At 40.6% G+C, this 16237-nt stretch overlaps 1 protein-coding gene across 2 annotated transcripts in view; it reads left to right on the top strand.

The window, feature by feature from the left end:
- NBAS (NBAS subunit of NRZ tethering complex) overlaps positions 1-16237 on the top strand; it is a 1021307-nt gene that overhangs the window by 889120 nt on the left and 115950 nt on the right. The window lies entirely within an intron of this gene.

Here is a 16237-nt window from a genome sequence, read left to right as displayed (position 1 = left end):
GGGATTTTTACTCCCAGACCCTATATCATTTGTAAGGGTCCCAACACTGAACCTTGGGGTACACCACTGACTACAGAGTATGAATCATTAACCACTACTCTCTGAATATGATATTTTAGCCAGTTTTCTATCCATTTACATACAGATTTTTCCAAGCCTGTAGACTTTACCTTACAAATTAGCCATGTGTGGGGAACTGTGTCAAACGCTTTTGCAAAATCCAAGTATACCACGTCCACCTCCACCCCTCTGTCCAAGGTTTGCTCACCTCCTCATAAAAAGAAATCAGATTTGTTTGACATCTTCTGTCTTTCATGAATCCATGCTGTCTGTTGCTTAAAATATTTTTTTCCAGCAAGAACGCATCTGTGTGGTCTTTTATTAAACTCTCCAGTATCTTCCCAACTATAGAAGTTAAACTAACAGGTCTATAATTACTTGGTAAAGATTTTGACCCCTTTTTAAATATTTGCACCACATTGGCCTTACGCCAATGCAGTGGTACTATGCCAGTCATTAAAGAGTCCCTAAAAATGAGAAACAATGGCTTTGAAATGAAAGCGCTCAATTCTTTAATGACCTGTGGGTGTATGCCATCCGGTACAGGTTCTTTTTTTCACCTTTATTCTGTCTAAATATTTTTGGATCATATCAATTGTGAGCCAATGTGGATCATCTGGAGCTTTGGCAATACCATGCCCATTATGGACAAGAGCTCCCCCTGGCTCCTTTGTATACACAGAGCTGAAGAAGGTATTTAATACATTTGCCTTCCCTTTGTCCCCAGTCACCCACTCTAGATTATTTTGTAAAGGGCCTACATGCTCGGACCGGACCTTTTTACTATTAATATATTTGAAGAATTTTGGGGGGGTTTGTCCTGCTAGCTTTTGCAATCTGTCATTCGTTTTCAATTTTTGCACTCTTTATTTCCGTTTTGCATATTCTGTTATATTCTTTGTTCTGTTTAAATGATGATAGTGTTCCTTAATTCTTATATTTAATAAAAGATCTTTTCTTATTATCTATTGCTTTTTTAACTTTGGCCGTAAGCCACATAGGTTTGATTTTTAGCCTTTTAAACTTGTTGCCCGTGGGAATATATTTTGCAGTGTGTTCACATACAGTCCTTTTGAAGAACTCTCATTTCTGTGTTGTGTTCATTGATGTCAATATTCCCTCCTAGTCTAAGTCTTGGAGAGCAGCTCTTAGCCTTGGAAAATTAGCTCTCCTAAAATTGAGAGTTTATATTTTTCCCATCTGTGCTTTCTGTTTCCAGCTAACAATAAATGAAATCATGTTATGGTCACTGCTACCCAGATGTTCTTTTATATGGACATTCCTAATAAGCTCTGCGTGGTTTGAGACTACCAGCAGAGCATCATTCCTAGTTGGGGCCTCTATGAACTGTACTATAAAATTTTCCTGTAGTAGGTTTAAAAATGTTTGCCCTTTAACTGTTCCTGCTGTCCCATTACTCCAGTCAATTTCCGGGTAGTTAAAATTATTATCACTGTCCCAGCCCTTGCATCCTTTTTGATCTGTGCAAGGAGTTGAGTCTCCACCTCCTCATTAACACTGGGAGGCCTATAACAAACTCCAATGATTACCTTTGTAGTACACACCCCCATGTGCAGTTCCACCCATAATGCTTCAGCCTCATCACACTCTCCATCAACTAGGTCCTCTTTTATACTCACTCTGAGATCACGTCTCTGGCCCAGTCATGTGAAGAATGAAGCCTAGCTTCAGCAATACCAATTAAATCATAGTTCTGTTCATGAACCAAAGCTTCCAACTCACCTATTTTGCGTGGAAGACTTCTGGCATTGGTGAACACTTTAATTCATTGTCACCTTGTGCACATGTATTTTGTGTATTTTTTATTTTCATACAAATGGTACCAATTCCACTTGTTGTTTGTAACATGCGAACCGTCTTATCATCTGCCATAGACCTTCTCCCATCTTTCCCCATTCCACCCACCAATAAGTACTGACTCCTGTCTGATCTGTCCACCACGTCATAATGGAATTCTCCCTCCCCCCTCGATCCTAGTTTAAATACTAATCCAGCCTCTCCATAAACCTCTCCCCCAGCACAGCAGACCCCCTTACATTTAGGTACAAACCACCTCTAGCATATAGGTTGCACCCCAATGAAAAGTCAGCCCAGTGCTCTAGAAACCCAAATCCTTCCCACTTACACCAGGTTTTTAGCCATGCATTGAGATCTCTAATCTCCCCCTGTCTTTCCTGAGTTGTGCATGGCACAGGTAATATTTCAGAGAATATCACATTGGAGGTCCTTCCCTTCAACTTGCAGCCTAGTTCTTTAAATTGATTCTTAAAGAGCTTCCACCTTCCATGTATTCTTTCATTGGTTCCAACATGGACCAAGACAGCTGGGTCATGCCCAGCCCCTCCCAGTAATTTATCCACTTGGTCCACCACATGCCGATCCCTGGCACCAGGGAGACCGCAAACCATTTGGTTGAGGTGATCCCTGTGACAAATTATTCTATCAGTATCAGTCCTTCTGGTTATAGAATCCCCTACTACAACCAGCTGTTTAGGCCTTCCTGCACTACCCTCACCACCCCTCCCAGATGGTCTGCCCTCCCGGCTGTTAGAGATAGCAGTGACATCCAGGGCTGCCACCCCTGAGCTTGCCACCCCCACATCTTCACCCAACTTGGCAAATCTGTTTGGATGCACAAACTCAGGGCTGCCTTCCTTTTCTGTGAGCCCCTACCACTCCCTCTCATTACAGTAACCCTTCTGCCTACCTGATAATCCTGATTAGCCCCTCCGCCCCCCACATCAATCCCATTAACTACCTGCTCAGAGACTAGAAGACCCCTTTCAAGGTTGTCGGTTCTGCCCAGTATTGCAACTTGCTCCTCCAGATCTCTACCTCGAGTTTCCAGAAGGGCAACCTGCTCACATCTGTCTCAGCGGTATCCATCCTGGATCAGTTGCTTCATTGTTGCATACATGCAGCACACTGTGCACTGCACAAAACCTTCCACCCTGCTAGCACACATTATCCCAGTTACAATATTAATAGGGAATATCAGTTGTCACAGGTTAGTAGACTCCTGTTATAATTTCCTGTTTTCCACTCCATTTTTTTAACTCCACTTTTCAGATGTCCACTTGGTCAAAGGTCCATCAAGCAAAATACAGGCAAGCTCAGAGTGAGCGCTACAGCAAGTTATTTAGGACCTGTATCACCTGTGACCAATTAACCCCTCCCCTCAATTAGCCGACTGAAGGAAGGCCAGGAAAGGAAGAAACAAAATGCTATTTAAAAAGTGATTTAAAAAAGTAAAAGATTTTAGCAAGACCCAAAGAAGAAAATAAAACCACTACAAGCACCAGCAATCACCAGCAGTCAAAAGTAAAACTTTTTCATTCTCCACTCAAATTTCCCACTCTTATTAGCTATCAGCCAGCAACAAATGCCAGACACAATTGTGCGTTTGAAATGGCACATACCATCTAATGGCTTAGCCTTTAAATGCTAGTCTAAAGAGTATCAGGTAGCATTTTCAGAATATGTAGCATACCAATCATTACACTAAGAGCATGCTTACCCGGAGGTCGCCCTATTGTTCATAAATGCACAGTAGCACAATGCCAGCCTGCTTCACAGCATGGCTGATTTCAGATAAGAGCTCAGGTCTTGTGCAGCTCATGGCTGTTAATAGAAAGATAATTGGCTTATGATTATTAATCAGTCAACCATTTCCCTCTTTGAGTTAGTAGAAGAAATGTAACTCTTTCTCTTTATTTTAACCTTTTTAAATTAAAAGAAGGATGTGAGACTATAATCTACTAATTTAGGTTGTATCTGCTAATGGTGCTAAACAGGAGTGTGTTATGGTTTTGTATGTATTTTTTCTTAAAAATGTATTTTATTACTATAATCTGAAGGAAGTTGGTTTATTCAGGTAAATCTGAAATATTGCAGAATATTATCTTGTATTTTCAAATGCAATCAGAAAAATGTGTTTTCGGTTTATTTTCAGTCTGTAGTCAGCAACTATTTAGCCCTATGTTGCAAAAAGCTCATTGGTTACTAAGTTCAATAGCTCCAGCTGAATACAGACAACAATACATACACAAATCAGAGCAGTAAAACTGGCCATACATAGATCAAAATTTGGCTGGTTCAACAGGGCCACTTGACTTCTGTTCGACCGCCCTATTGGTATATTCTCAATTGATTACGCTGCAGGCAATAGACTGCAGTGCTGGTCTGTGTGTTCTGACTGTGAAGGAGTCTCCCCACTGTAAGAATACAATGACACAGTGGGGAGGATTCCACCATCCACCTTGAACGTGTGGATGTCGAAATCCTGTCAACTATTTCATTTAACACGCTAGTTGAATAAAAAAACGGACCTGTGTATGGCCAGCTTTAAGCCATTCCATCTCCTTATAGCCCCGTCTGGATTTGCAATTAGAAATAGCCTATCTGAAAGGAGATATCTGCTGCTGTGCTGTCTCTTTTGAGTACCTATAGTGCTCTTAAAGTGTTCCCTTAACAGCCCATCTATATAGGGTATCATTGTCAAATATGGGTGCCCTTGACCCCACTGGCTGCTGTATAAGGTACAATAGATTGGGTAGTTTTATTACTAATGATACATTATTATTCCCCTGGGATACGCAGTGTGGCTCCCCCTACATCCTCTATAGACATTAAAAGATGACAGTGGACAGTAGATTCCACTGCTCTGCATTCAGGCTGGAATAGCTTTGCTATAAAAAAAAAATATTCAGTACAGTAGATGGACAAAATTAAAATATCCTTTTTTACCAATTTATTTCCAAATGACAGGCATGATGTTGGTGGCTGGATGCAGTGGCAAAAATATTTTAGTGGTCTGCCTCTGACTTTCCATGGGCAGAACAAGATATGTTCTTTCTATGACAAAACAAAATCTAAATGGCTGCATAAAATTTTTTTGTGTGTGTTTTTTTTAAACTATTACTTCAAAGGATTAACACTACTTTCAGCTAAATTAGTCTACCCAGTTAGAAATAATTCAAGCAAGAACACAGTAACACAGACACCTTTGTTTGCCATGCTGAATGTTAAACAATAATGATGTAATTTAGCAGTTGTTCAAATGTGTTTAGATGTGTAAACTAGAAAGGAAATAGGTTGCCCGCAGCTTGCTGATTATTGTGGGATTCTAGCAGGTTGGCAGGGGTTGCTTAGAGGTTTCATTCCACCCCACTTCCTAGTAGGAGCATATGCAGACACTAAGCTCCTCCCTTATTTGTGGCTGTTCTTGACGCTATGTGCATCAACTGACACACCTTATTGGTCCAATGGCAGTGCAGCTTCCTGCATCTGCTATAGCACAGGATATTAAAGGGGCAGGAGGGGTGAGGATTCACACTAGTGTAGTCCATCAAAGAAATTTGCGGCTTTATTTTATTTCTGTGCAGGAGTCTAGTTCCACTATTAGACTGTTTTTTTCCCTGTATTAGAGGACCTGCTTTCAATGGAGGTCTGTTGGTTTTGAGTACTGCTCCTTTAAGCTGCTACCAGTAGTTGCTTAAAGAAGATGTTGGGCCAAAGCTCTTTTGTGGGTCACTTAGATCTGCACTCCTGTGACCCATAGTCAGCCGACAGCATACTAAAATCTGCTGTCAGCTGATATCACTCAGCCAATCCAGACTCTGCAGGGATCCTAAGTTTAACTTCGGGATCCACCCAGAAGTATGACCAGCAGCTGACTCCGCCTCTCAGCAAGCTCTTCCATAGCCCAGAGTTCCAGTGAACACTGGATGGGCAGAGCAGAGACCAAGCAGAGACTGCGGTTTTTGATTGCGAAGTTCTTGGTCTTAAAGGTGGCAGGGGACAGATGCAGCATCCGCTTAAGTGAGTATGTTTAAATATTCCAGCAGTGATAGCAAGTAGTGAGCAATCTGATAGGATGCAGTCACTGTTCAGTTTAGAATTTACCTCCCAGCTCCTTTGATTTTTAGAAGCAAAGCTTGTTGGCTTGGTGTTGCTGATAGGGCACACATGGCACCAATTTCACCCAATTCAGCAGGAAACAGCCAAATGTGGAGCCATGGCTGGAAAACAACCCCCACATAGGGATTATGCTAAAACAACCCCCACATAGGGGTTATGCTAAAACAACCCCCACATAGGGATTATGCTAAAACAACCCCCCACATAGGGATTATGCTAAAACAACCCCCCACATAGGGATTATGCTAAAACAACCCCCACATAGGGATTATGCTAAAACAACCCCCCACATAGGGATTATGCTAAAACAACCCCCACATAGGGATTATGCTAAAACAACCCCCACATAGGGGTTATGCTAAAACAACCCTCACATAGGGATTATGCTAAAACAACCCCCACATAGGAGTTGTGCTAAAACAACCCCCACAGAGGGGTTATGCTAAAGAAACCCCCACATAGGGATTATGCTAAAACAACCCCCACATAGGGGTTATGCTAAAACAACCCCCCACATAGGGATTATGCTAAAACAACCCTCACATAGGGGTTATGCTAAAACAACCCTCACATAGGGGTTATGCTAAAACAACCCCCACATAGGGGTTATGCTAAAACAACCCTCACATAGGGATTATGCTAAAACAACCCTCACATAGGGATTATGCTAAAACAACCCCCACATAGGGGTTATGCTAAAACAACCCCCACATAGGGATTATGCTAAAACAACCCCCCACATAGGGATTATGCTAAAACAACCCCCACATAGGGATTATGCTAAAACAACCCCCACATAGGGGTTATGCTAAAACAACCCTCACATAGGGATTATGCTAAAACAACCCCCACATAGGAGTTGTGCTAAAACAACCCCCACAGAGGGGTTATGCTAAAACAACCCCCACAGAGGGATTATGCTAAAACAACCCCCACATAGGGATTATGCTAAAACAACCCCCACATAGGGATTATGCTAAAACAACCCTCACATAGGGGTTATGCTAAAACAACCCCTCACATAGGGATTATGCTAAAACAACCCTCACATAGGGATTATGCTAAAACAACCCCCACATAGGGGTTATGCTAAAACAACCCCCACATAGGGATTATGCTAAAACAACCCTCACATAGGGATTATGCTAAAACAACCCCCACATAGGGATTATGCTAAAACAACCCCCACATAGGGATTATGCTAAAACAACCCTCACATAGGGATTGTTTTAGCATAACAAAGAATACAAATGTCTTTCAGCCTTCTGCCTATTTTGGTGCACAGCTCTGTTTGTTCCACATAGCTTTCCCAGGCTCAGCTCACATACGTTTTAGCTTGATTCGGGCACCAATCTGAACTAGCTCTTTCCCTTTACAATCTTCACTTCTCAGACTCTTGGCTTGGCAGCCTGTCTGTGTGGACCAGACAGGCCTGGACCCATGTTTAAGGCTTCAGTCTACCCTTGCAGCACACAGGAGCAATAACTGACTAGAAAATCCTCTTTTGTGGGCAACACCTACCTGTCTCCAATCATTTTCACATTTGTTTAGGGACCTTTTCCCTTCTTAAACAAACATTATGGGGTTATTTACTAAAACTGAAGAGTGCAAAATCTGCTGCAGCTCTGCATAGAAACCAATCTGCCTCCAGGTTAAGCTGCAGCAGCCAGGCCCTTTTATTCAATTGGACAGATTGGAAGAAATGCAACTCTACTGGGATCTTTAAAGTATTTCATAGTTGTTTCCTGTGTTTGGATAGGGATCTTGTGATTATCTGCCAGTGTGCTGGTCAATTTCTGATGATGCACAACAGGTGGCATTACTTTGCAATTCTCATCTGGCCTCCCTCATCCGTGTACCACAGCACCCTGGTCCTTGACAAGTAAACAGGCCAAATAATCATAGGGGGAGAATTATTAAAACTGGAGCGTGCAAAATTTGGTGCAGGTTTGCATAGAAACCAATCACCTTCCATTTTTTGTCAAATCTTAATTGAACAAACTGAAGATAGAAGCTGATTGGCTACCATGAACAGCTGCACCAGATTTTGCACGCTCCAGTTATAGTAAATCAACCCCTATCTGTGTTTTTACAAAGTGACAGACTTGTCTGTCAGAGTCCCCATTTTTCTTTTATATTTTGCCTCTGCTGTGGAGATTATTTTACTACTTGGCTAACTTTAAGTAAGATCATTTACAGTCTTTTGCCATGCTATCCTTGTAGCTGTGATAATATAGTGTTTACTGCCTTACGCAGATGTTCGTGTACTAGGACAGCTGAAAGTTTATGAGCTTAATTTTTGTCTCTACCTTGTACACTATTATTTTATGTACGTGTGGCACATTTGCTGAATAATCAAAGGCTGTTTACCTTCTCTACAGTACTCTCCTGAAATAACCATTCTTTACATTTCTGTGCATTTGAAACTGCCTTTAAATAAGAAATAAACTGAGACAATAACCACCTCGTCAATATACTGCAATCGCTTAATTCATTCTGAACTAACACTATACTTTTTTGCTTTCATGCCACTAAATGCTATAGAAATGTGAATTTTGTTCTTGTAATAAACACTCCCCCTCAGGACTTAATACCTGAGTCAGGAAAAAGCTGCATTCCCATAAGGCAATAGGAGCTTCCCTGGCTTTGGTTCTGTATGTGTGTTTCCCTTTTTTTTGCTGGAGCAGAGAGCACAGGCACACCATGCAACTGATAATTTTAATATTAGTTACACGCTTATTAAAAAAAAGCCACAATTTTGTATCTAAAATAGTCACCTAACTGAAAAAATACTAGATGTGTTAAATTTTTGTGTATACAGAGGACCGCTTGGTAGTTGAAAGCCAACTTTCAGTTGAAAGCACAGAATCGTAAATCCCCTTAATCAGGGGCTGTCCCCACTGGCTGTTTTGTTTTTTACTTTTTTGTTTTTATACTTACCTTTTTCAAAGTTTTCAGGAGGTTTCCAGTGCAGAGGCCATTTCATCTTCGCCTCTTTTCCAGGCTTGGCAGTCTTCACTAATGTAAATAGCAGTGGAGACATGATAGTGTCAACTCCACCATTTGCACCAATATACTAGTGGAGGGCACCATGGGTACACACCCATAGGGAGTGGGGCTATGACACACTACATTCACAGTGGAGTCATAGGTCTTCCAGATTGACATAAGTCTTCCAGATTGACTGATGCATGGCAGTATTCATTCAGGCTACTTTGGATCTTTCAAAATGTAGCAGAAGCTCCACCTAAACCATCTATTCAATTTATATTCCATCAGTTAGGCTTTCATACTACATATTTGTTGGTAGGTCTAAAGGGGATTGTACAATTAGATTGCAAGGTGTAAAACCAGCTTAAAGTGCAATCCTCCAACAGGGTCCACCAAATAAGAGATTTCCCACATTATGCACATAGGCCTGAGACGAAAGGGTAGCTTGATTCGTGACAGCTGATGTTGCACTCAGGAGACTGATTGGTAGGCAGAGAAGTCCATTAAAAAAAAAAAAAAAAAGAAATGCTCAGGGAAGGTGGTGTTTAGAGTAACAGCACTGACAGATGTCAGGTCAGCCAGAAAAACAGAATAGGCTATTTTGCTAAAGCACTGATCCAGTACAGTTAGTGAAAATTTAACTACGGCACCAAATGCATACTGACAGCATGCCCTAACTCCAAATGCTCATACATTTCTTTGTCAAAAAGCAGCAATGAAGATGTTGCAGTCAAACATGGTCTGGAGGTGTTTATAGCTGGAAGAAGGTCCATAGTATTTTTGTATCAATTATATTATTGAAGTTTGCAGGTTATACAACAAGATTATAAGTGTAAAATGGGATAAACAGTTTAAGTATTAAAGCAACTATTGTGTGTCAACTAGTCGTTGAAAGCTCAGACGTTTCTTGGTTCTCTGGTCCTGATTTGAAATAATTGATTTTGATTCAAGATATTGAACAGTATAAGATGATATTCTGAATCATAGGCTCCAGTTTAGGTCCAAGGGGAGGGGGTTTGGCATGACTTTGACTGGCAATGTACTAGTACACAGCTCTGAAATGCTGTGAGCAGGGTTTATCATTAGGTTCTGAACTATGAAGAAGAACTGGTAGAAAAGGGGGAGAGGCAAAGAAAGAACATGTTGGGAAAAGTTGGAATAAAAAGAGGTGGGGATTGTGTCAAAGTCCCTCCAGACTCTCATCAAGGCAGTTTTTACAGGAGTGTCAAGCTATCCGTTATGAATGAAGGATGCATATATTGGATCCAGGTATTCAGATCCAAGTATCTTTATGAACCACTTATGTGAGTTGGAAAGTATCCGGTATTTGTTGTTTTTTCAAACCCTCATCATATAGGATAAGTTGTATCTTCCAATTCTGCACTATGGCTTGCTTGGCAGCCAAAAAGACATAAGTCATGAGTTTATACTGAGCTTTGGTAAGAGAAGGGAACTGTAAGTGAAGAAGCTTTAGGCAGGGGTCTGAGGCTGTGAAAAAACTTTGCAAAAGTTTGAATATGTGTATATTGCCAGTGAAAATGCAGCTCCAGAAGCATTTTTGAAATAGGCTAGGGTGGAGTGTTCTGACCTGGATGGGACTATATGCCATCGAGCTAAAACTTTGAAGGGTGAATCTAGAGAGGTAATGTTAACTGTTCTTGTGGTGACCATGGCCCATATTTGCTTACAATTTTTTTCAGACCTGAATGTGGTCAGGTCTTTTTCCTTTTTTGAGACATGATGTCAAAAGGTTTTTTTTACAAGGCCTCTGCAACTTATTAAAGCTAAGTCATTCCAGAGTTCAGAAAGAGACCAGCTCATTTTCCTGTCCTGCTCCTGCATGATCTGTGCCATCAGTCAGTTCAATGCAGTGGAGGTGTGTAGCATAGTTTGTGAGGATGTCAGCTACTGTAAAGCAGATAATTTGCCTAATAGCTGCTGTCATATTAGAAGAAACGTAGGTCAAAGTGTTCTTTTATAATCATGCTATTCCCATTAGACCGAAGTTCTTCTTTAAAGGTTTGTTTACAAGAATTAAGTGGTGAGTCACCTGCATGCAAGGTTAACTTGATGTCCTCTGGTGAGGCTAAAAACGCTTTGTGTCAACCTTGGTGAATCTTTTGCTGATAAGCAGTCAAGCTGCCACTGAAAACTCTGCCTTGGTGATGGTTAAAGTCACCCTCAATCAATGAAGCTTTCAGTCCCTCCTCTCAGAAAAAAAAAAAAACCAAATGAGAATTTCTTGGATTAAAAAAGTGAGATTATATTTTACTGTCTGAAAAACGCTCTTCTGGAGAAATTGAAGTTTAACAAAGTCATTTTAAGGAAATAAAGATCAGATCTGCATTTGAGTCTCTCTCCCCCTCATAACCGGTAAAATAATGTTCCTGCTTGGAGATATAATGGCAGTACGTAAATACGTCTGTTTCAGCCTCGAATCTGTGACCTACTGCGGGGGGAATTTAAATGTGAAATCAAGCATTTTATAATGTTATAGAGAGAAACTGCCTTATCAGAAGAATGTATGCAGGGGAATGGATATCTATAATGATGTTTAGGAGGTAATATAAGGCAATTTAACAACATCTCAGTGATGCATTGCGTGTAGCAATAGACCCAGGGACACTGGCTGCTGGAAGGTTTTGATATTAAACTGTAGTTTGAATATTTACTTTTAAAGCATAAGCTCACCTTTATATACATGTTCTCACTGTAAATTATGCTCTGCACAATCCTAATGTCTCAGCTATATTTAAAGTAGTGGAACAACACCAATTGCTCTACTTTTAAATTGTACATTAGTGGGGTTTTTTGGGGGGGCGTAGGAAAAGTATGTACCGGTACTGTAAGTCTGTTGGTGAGCTTGGACTGCGTGAAGATATGGAAAAAAATATAAAAGTTTGTCAGAAAAAGGAAATTGTATAATAATTGCTAAACCTAAAGCTGTTAACCCCGTAGAGTTACCAGAACATCATTTTTTTTTTGCTATCAAGGGCCTTTACAGAGAATCTGTCACGTTTTCCTGTAAGGGCAAATGATGGGTTCTCTTCTTTCTTACTTCTTACTTATATTCAACTTTAGCCCACTCAGCCGCCCTGCTATTGCTTTGTTGGAGCCCTTGATGAGTACAGGGTACTTATAGGTATCAGGGGGCACATGACTATCTTACAATATTTGGGGCTCAGACCTTTATTGCCAATTGCCATGCAAAAACACTGTTTCGTGATGTTAAGAATAACCATGTGTAAGCTCGGGCACCATCCAATGAGCAGCTTACATAGGGTTTAGAGTGGAGTGGCAAGAAAGGTGCATATATTTGCACCCCTGTCACACTGGGTGCGACTTGGCAGGCGATGTGCATGCCATGCGACTTGCAAATCGTATGCCAAGTTGCACCCTATTGTTTGCGTTTACAGCAGTCAAATCGGTGCGGTTCCGACTTGGTCGGAGTCGCTCCGATTTCTAAATTAGTACGTGCACTACTTTTCGTGCGATTTTCATAGCCATCTGTATCAGATGTCTTCCAAATCACACCTGAAATTGGCAGTCCCCCAACTTGGAAATCGTGTGACTTTACTGTAAGTCTCATGATTTCAAAGTCGGGCTTGATGTGACCGTATACATAGTCTGTGTTGGTCTTTCAGGAGTCTTAGAACACATTGAATAGGCAGAACATAGAAATGTAATAAGCAAGTATGACGGCCCCACTACATATACTGTATATAATTAAAACCAGATGTTTAAGATTTAAGAAGCATATTTACAAGCATATTTATATTGGCTGCCCATTCACATAATCGCCTAAAAATAACTAAACATTCTCCTTTGTCTGTTTCCATACTGGCCTTCAGTTCTGTCAATCTCATCTTTAGGTATTAGCAATGAATGGAGGAGATGTTTAAACTGCAGAGTTCTGGCTGGCACGTCAAGGAGCTTGGAAGTTAATGTTTTTCATTTGTAATCAAAGATCCTCCTGCGCTATAAATGGTGAAAAAAACAAACTTAAAGCTGCCAACACTCCCCTGCTGATACCTAGTACAGTGTAAACTCCATAAATGAATAAATAGTGCAGCGCTCTAAAATAAATATAAACGTATTAAAATATGTGACCCAATTAATAAGTGACCAATTCATATAGTGAAATACCTAAAATATATCCTACCCAAATGATATAAATAAATAATATGCAACCTATTAACTATACCTCAAGTGATCTAAATAATAAAACTAGTGTCTACAAATCATGTTGGTTCATAAGAGACATTACATAAAGTGATCATATATAAATATATCCTATACAAAGTGAACAACGTGCTAAAGTGCCAAGAAAAAGTGCAAAAAACATATATTTCAATTCATAAATATTCTTAAAACACACAGTCCATCAGGTGATAATAAATCATGCGATGTGTGGTGATGAAAAATTGGTGATTTGTGCCAAACTCCTCTCCTACAGGTGGCTAAATTGCCTCCTCACCTCCTCCCGGTGACCCCTAAGGGCCAGCAGGCTTGCAGGATCACCCTGGATCCTTATTCCACAAAAGACCAGCAGCTTTTCTCCTTCTTTAAATTTCTTTTGTGAGACTCCTGTTTCTCTCCCTCCACCAGGATATTTCTAAAGGACAATGGCTCACCAGTCCAGTGAGTCAAAAAAGAGAATGCCCTCTAAGTGCAATAATTAATGACTCCTTTATTTTAAAAGTATAGAGTGACAACACTCACATTTTCTGTCAGTCCACCCTCCTCACCGATGTGTGGGTGTATTTCATGTGCATGGGATACCCCGAGGAAGTCACGAGCAGACAGTGCTGCACCTAGGAAGTCCCATGCACATGAAGTACACTCTGATATGCACGTATTTACCAAATGTAGTAAGTCTGAATTCAGAGAATGCATTTGTATATTTAATGTGGGTGTAGGCAATTATTGGTGTATACCATTATATAGGCCATTCATGTTTATGGCAAGCTGTATGCAGGACTTGGCAATGGAGACATGCCCAACTTTGCATCAAATGCAAACTCATGAAATATTGCAACTGTACTTGGCTAATCAAAATACATTTTTTTTTTCAAATATGATTCATAAGTCTTACCAACTAAAACAATTGTGATTCTGTTCAGCCGCTCTTGCAATCCAGTCCTGTGTGTAGTGGATTACAGCAAACTAATGTGAAGACAAATTCAATTCCTTCTATTGAAAACAATTAAGATATACACATAACAGGATTCGGTAGTGGTTTTCTACTGTCTAACGTTTAGGTTTATAGTTTTTTTCTTTAATTATTGTCTTTAAATCAGAACTACATTTTTCATGAAGTCCATGTAAAATAGCTAGAAAAATATTTTGCATGCAAATAAAAAAAAAAACAAATGCTTCCCTGAGACTGTCTGAAAAACCCACCATCTTGCAGAAATCTCTTCTGTTACTCTCTGAGCTGATGAAGGAGGTGCTTATCACATAACTGCTGGTATGAGTTGTTACATGTGAACATGTACTGGCCATTTGTACAGAATACAAATATGGCTGTGAATCGCTCACAAACAAGGAGTGTATGGGACTTTAGATGGCCATATATGGTTAGTTTTTTTCTCCATCCAAACAAACAAGGTGGATAGAGGAAACCCCTCTGCTGGGACTTTGTATTCTGATGGTGGAACCTGCTATTGTCAGAGCACACTGATCTGCAGCTGACTAGCTGAAGCAGCAGAGCGAATCAATGGAAATTTTTCCAACATGTCCCTTCAACAAAAGACGACGGGCCAAATTTCAGGGTATGGCCAGCTTTTCACAGATGACTGCGGGCAAAAATCAGAATATCTTGCTCTTGGTTGCCCATGTAAGTGATGCTTTAAGCTGGCTATATGCAGCTCAAATTTCACCTGACTCTTACTGAATCAGCCAAAATTCAATTTACCTGGCTTGACAAAATTTTATTTAAAAATCAAAGGAGCTGGGTGGAAATGGTCAGTGGAACAGTGACTGCATCCTGTCAGATGCAGTCACTGTTCAGATATTCAGGCAGCCATGGGTGTTGCAGACAGCAGAGAACATTCCTCTATCCATATTGAGTTGTTGGTGGAATCTATTGATATTTCTCATACAGCCTACTGGACTACATGGCTAATATTAGGGTGGTTCTACCTCCACACTATTCTTTCTTCTTTCCATGCAGCCCTCTATGTGGATACATGATCAGAGCAGATGATTTGTGCAAGTGGAACTCCCATGCACTGATGTTAGTTCCCACACTGTGAGCTGTGTAAAAATGAGGAGGAGCTCTAAGGCTGCAGGGAGAGTTTGGGAGGAGCAACAGAAAAGTATACTCCCCCTTCTGAAACAACTCAGGAAGAAATGGGGAAAAATCTGACCTTTGGGGATTTCCGGTTAATGGAGCTCAAACCAGCAATCACATAGTCTTCTGAGCCCTCCTGTAGCACCTGAAATGCATATTTGCAACTACTAAAAAAGCAAATCAGAGAAGTATACAGTTTTCATGTTCTCCCTGTGCTTGCATGACTTTCCTCTGGGTTCCCTGGTTTCCTCCCACACTCTAAAAGCACGCTGGTAGGTTAATTCGCTCCTGTACAAATTGGCCCTAGCATGTGGATGTATGCATGTAAAATAGGGACCTTGGATTGGAAGCTCCTTAAGGACTGTGACTGATGTGAATGTACAATATATGTAAAGTTCTGATGGAAATGTTGGCGCTATATAATTACCTATAATAAATAAAGTATTAAAAAATTTTCCTGCGTGCACATTTTCCCAATAAGAGATTGCATTAAAAAAAGAAAGAAAAGCTTAGTTCTGCTTTAATATTAATGGTCATATTGAATACATTTAAAGCCCAAATTTGGGTTCACATTTCACCCCTAACCCCTTCTCCCCCACCCCCATGCAAATACACACACACAGTGTATGTATTTCTTTTTTGTATACTTTCATTTTTTGCTAATTTTTCAGGCTGGGCACATAACATGCTGGGTCCTCTTCCGATCCTCCCCTTGTGGTGAGCAGTTCTCAATGCATACAGCAGTACTGATATGATGACATCAGGGCGGATCCCTGCGTCATAACGCTGTGAGCACAGGATGCCATGGTGACACCCCCCTCAAAGTAGAAGTCCATAACATCCTGCACTAACACTACATGTTTAGTCTTCCAGGTTGACTGTCGCTGGACATCATTCAGCCCAAAAGACTTAAGACATACTGTGAGTGCAGGGTGTCATGGAACTGTCCCC

This window comes from Staurois parvus, unplaced genomic scaffold (assembly GCF_062004578.1).
Source record: "Staurois parvus isolate SC_StPar_1 unplaced genomic scaffold, SC_StPar_1.0 ptg000098l, whole genome shotgun sequence".
NCBI classification, from domain to species: domain Eukaryota; kingdom Metazoa; phylum Chordata; class Amphibia; order Anura; family Ranidae; genus Staurois; species Staurois parvus.
This window is presented reverse-complemented; position numbering and strand designations above follow the sequence as displayed.